A 4,976-nucleotide genomic window follows, 5' to 3' on the forward strand; every position below is an offset into this window, starting at 1 on the left:
CATTAGTTAATGTGTTATTGTTAAGTTTTAAGCAGGGATGAGGAGAGGTGAGAATCCAAGCAACAGTTTATTCAAAAACACAAACCAAGGTCATCCAAGAGGTGTAGAGACATGCAAGAATATTGACTGACAAAAGACAACAGAAACACAGGGGTACAAGTTCACAGGGAACACAAGGGCTAATGATGGACAGGTGTAGATGGTTAGTTACCATGGACTTTTACTCGCTAACTTCCCTCCTACATAAACGAAAAAATATCAATAGTATAAACTTTGACAGTGAACATAAGGTAGCTACAAATATTATGTGATTAAATCTCAACATAATTAATACATTATACATTATTATGCAATTCTCAAAATAATTAATATATCACACACAACAGTTAAGCCTGATCTGCTGTGACGTCACAATCAAGTTTGCTGGGTGAATTGTGTGATGTTTAGCTGCTTGAAGTGTACATCGAAGTAGACTCGCTCCCTCGGTCAAAATGGAGGGGACGAGGGCCTGTCCACATAAACTTCCCTCGCCCACTTGACAAAGTGGAACTCACTTCAAAATGGTGGCAGGGATTCCCCTGAGGGGAAGTGCTTAGGGAAGTTTGCGAGTGTATGTCTAAGGCTGCGTTCCAGTTTGTTTTTTTTATACCCTTCCCTCGCTAACTTTCCTCATTCTCGTTGACTCAGATGTACGTCATTGCTTACGTTGCACGAGTGCCCACTACTGGCGGAACTCGTGCAATGGGCTGAACTGGAACGTCCTAAGCCCTTGATCACTTGGAATCTGCTATGGAGTTGATTTATTGTTTACATTTTTTTTCCTTACGAAACTGTTTAATGCAGCATTCTATATGTATACATGTGTGTTTGGGTTGTTTTAGATATTTAAAAAAAAATTAATATATCATAGAGTTGTTTGTAGTGGGGTAAATTAAACATCAAAATTGAGTCAGTGAGGGTCTGTCCTATAGGTCTGTCCATATAAACTTCCCTCGTCCACTTCACGAAGTGGAACAAACATCAAAATGGCGGCAGGGATTTGCCTGAGGGGAAGTGCTTAGGGAAATTCACGATTGCGTGTCTAAAAGTGGAGTGGAGCGGAGCGCAACCTAAAAGCGAAGTGGAACACACCCAAACAAGGCAACAGAGGCAAACAGGAACTAAAGACAGGAAGAGAACAGGAACAATGGGAACAGAAAATAACTTCAAAATAAGAGTCCACATGACAACAAAGATGAACACCGATAGTATCACGTTTTATTTATTTATTTATTTATTTTTTTTGCAGCATTTATTAATCTAGTTTAAAGTTAATTCATAAAACAATATAATTGTTCAATGTTAATTCATGTTCATTCATAATACATTGTTATTTTAAACACATTTTTTTTTATCTTAAATGATAAAATACTATCAGTACATAAAGAAATGAGCATTAACCTAGATTTAAAAAGCTGTAAAAGTTTGTTAGCTATCAAATTAATCCGGTTACACTTTACAATAGTGTTTTATACAGTTAATGAACAGGATGCCATGAAGTACAGTAGTTTGAATTAAAATCGTAAGAAGTTTATGATGTTGAATAAATTATACAGGTTGCTAAGAACAGAATGTTGTTCAGTTATTTGTCATGTGGTTTGTCAGTCATTCAGGACTCATCTTTCACTTACTGTTTATTTTGTAAGAGTTGGCATGTATGTTAAATGTTAGGTTAGAATTAGATTGTTAATTTATGATTATAATGAGATAAATCTAAGTATGTTGAGACACAACTCACACTTCAGGTCAGACATAGTCTCATGCAGCCAGACCTTCAGATTGACGGCAGAAGGCCTGGACTCCATTGCAGCTTTCATTGGCCAAGGACTGCCCAAGAGGACATCTGACCAACATGTAAAGCAACCAATCACAGTTCGTTTTGTTCCACGTCATATTTAGCGGCCTGAAAATATAAAGTCGATATCCCTGAAATAAAAGACTACTAAATTAATAAATTAATAATTCAAATATTCATTCAAGAACGTTGTGCAAGTTTATTGCAACAGTGGCACCGTGAGCTCAAACTTTTGAAAACCCAGCATTTAGTTGATCCTGGTAAGCGCACATTGTCACAGCTGTTTTCACGATGGCTTTCTTCTTCCATGAGGGTGTTTGGCGTCACTATGGCTTTGTTTCCAGGTGGACCCTTAAAGAAAGTTACGCATATGTCTCCAGGAAATCCTGTAGAATTCAACCAATCAGATGATGACTGAAACTGCTGAAGTGTCTCCCATTTTGGGTGCCATATACAGCAGACGTTCAGTCAGCAGTCCTTGGGCATGACGCCTGAGGCTGAGACTAGGTCAGATATAGTGACTAATAAATGTACAATGGACCATCTTTCAGCCCCCCAGCATGTCATGACACAGGCTGTATCACCAGGGATTTTTCGTTAGCTGAACCTTTTTGACATTAAATATCTAGTGAAAGTACCCCCTGAGATTTTTAGTAGAGATTTTCTTATTTCAAAAGATCATAAACAAATCTGCATGTTCACATTTTTTTGATGACAGTTAGTGGTTGCATGACATGCAGGTCATTTTTTCCCCAAATATTTTTTTTTTCTTTTCTTTCCCCTAGTATTAGTCCCACTCATTTACAGGGTCCACTTCATCAGAATTATCCACAACCACCAAATTACACCAAATGCCCTTTCTGACACAACCCAGTAGGGCATGTGCTGGGACATACTTACACACATTCCTACAGCTTGGCTTGTCCAGTGCACCTAACCTGCATGTCTTTGTGGGGGAAACCCACACTTGCACAAGGAAAACATGCAAACTCCACACAGAAAGGACTCCTGGCTCAATCAGGGTTTGAATATGGGACCTTCTTGCTGTGAGGCAACAGCGCTACCTACCAAGTCAAGATACTGTATGTTACAAAATACTTAAGCAAAAAATGTCTGTAATGTTGCAGAGGCTCTTTCCCACAGCACTGACAAGAGGCTGTTAAGCCCATTGCATTTACTGAAAAACAGATGAATTCAGGATTTAAATGTTACTAGACACGTGTGAGCTTGTAAACCCACCCCGTTTTTGGAGATTTTCCTTCTATATCATTTAAATGGACTTCTGTTCTAAGGACATTTCAGGTTTAGTAAATATTTGGGGGAAACTCAGGAAAATGTATCAGTTGGTTTTTTGCTTAATATAAAATGTGTACTTGCAGATAGATAGATAGATAGATAGATCATTAGGGCCTGAGCACTGATGGTGTGAGGATCCTATTGTAATTGCTCAGTCAATTATTCTTCTTCTCCAAAATGAATCGCATTTTTGAGGGCCTAAACATGCTCGAAAACTCATGAAACTTTGCACACATGTCAGAAGTGGTGAAAATTTACGTCTGATATGGGTTTCAGAATTAGGTGTGGCAAAATGGCTCGATAGCGCCACCTACAAAATTTCAGTTAAGCGCCCTTCGCGCTACAATTCATGTACAAGTATGAAATTTGGTAGACACATGTAACAGCCCAATCCCTACAAAAAAGTCTCTGGGTGCAAAATCTGTAAACTCAACAGGAAGTGAGATATTTTGAATTTTCTCTGCAAAATTTTTGCCATTTCCAGACATGCATTAACGAACTCCTCCTAGTGCTTTAATCAGATCAACATCATATTTGGTCAGTCTAATTGAAAGGCCTTTGCAATGTTAAATTGCGAAGATCATGAGTTTTCACTGAAGGGCGTGTCCGTGGCGGCCTGATAAAGTTCGATGTTTCGCCATGAAACAGGAAGCTGTTGTAATTCAGGCATGCAGTGTCCGATCTGCCCCAAACTTCACATTTTATTAGAGTCCTGGCCTGAAGACATCTACATGGCAATATTCAGTTACAGTCATAGCGCCACCTGCGGGCAACAGGAAATGACATGTTTTACACTGTGATTAATTCCTCATAGAGATTTAACCAGATCAACATCCATATATGGTCAGTCTAATCTTAAGGCCTTAGTGATGTTAACTTGAGAAGATCTTGAGTTTTCGTTGAAGGGCGTGCCTGTGGCGGCCTGACAAAGTCTGATGTTTCGCCATGAAAGAGGAAGCTGCTGTAACTCAGGCATACAGTGTCTGATCTGCCCCAAACTTCACGTTTGATAAGAGTCCTGGCCTAAAGACGTCTATATGCCAATATTCAGTTAGTCATAGCGCCACCTGCTGGCAACAGGAAATGGCATGCTTTGCACTGTAATTCACTCCCAGAAACACATTTGTATATGCCATGAAGTACCAAAAATGCTAGAAACACGTTAAATCATGCAACACTTGATTAAGTGCTAATGTATGCGATTAACGCCACGAAACAGGAAGTTGTTGTAACTCAGGCATACAATGTCCGATCTGCCCCAAACTTCACGTTTGAAAACAGTCCTGGCCTGAAGACATCTACATGGCAATATTCAGTTACAGTCAAAGCGCCACCTGCTGGCAGCAGGAATGTGGTGCATCAAAATGACTTTGCCACATTTCTCCTCTATTTATCCACTTAAATGAATATCACCAACTGTTCACAGTTTTCCTAAGGCCACCGGGTGGCGGTGAGCCCGGGTGCGAGGGCCCTTTCATCGCTGCTTGCAGCTTTAATTTTTATTTGTCCTCCAAGAGGAAATTCGTCTTCACAATAGGAGCGTATGTAACACAAACACAACAGCACAACACATATAAAAATATCACAATACGATCAAAGCAAAGCCATCACAAGACATTTACAAAAAAAGTGTAGTTAAAGAGAGCACACTTTCATGACTTTGTTTTTTAACACACAGTAAGTACAGTGCACTCTGTAATGCCAAATTAAAAGTTTTTTTTTATTTAATGTACATTTTAATACATTAAATAATGTTTTGTCATGCTTTAAGGAAGTACACTTATTTTGATGTCTTGACAAACATACTAAGATATACTGTCTTCAGAAACTGCATGTTTGTTGAGCT

This window comes from Ctenopharyngodon idella, chromosome 22 (assembly GCF_019924925.1).
Source record: "Ctenopharyngodon idella isolate HZGC_01 chromosome 22, HZGC01, whole genome shotgun sequence".
Taxonomy (NCBI): domain Eukaryota; kingdom Metazoa; phylum Chordata; class Actinopteri; order Cypriniformes; family Xenocyprididae; genus Ctenopharyngodon; species Ctenopharyngodon idella.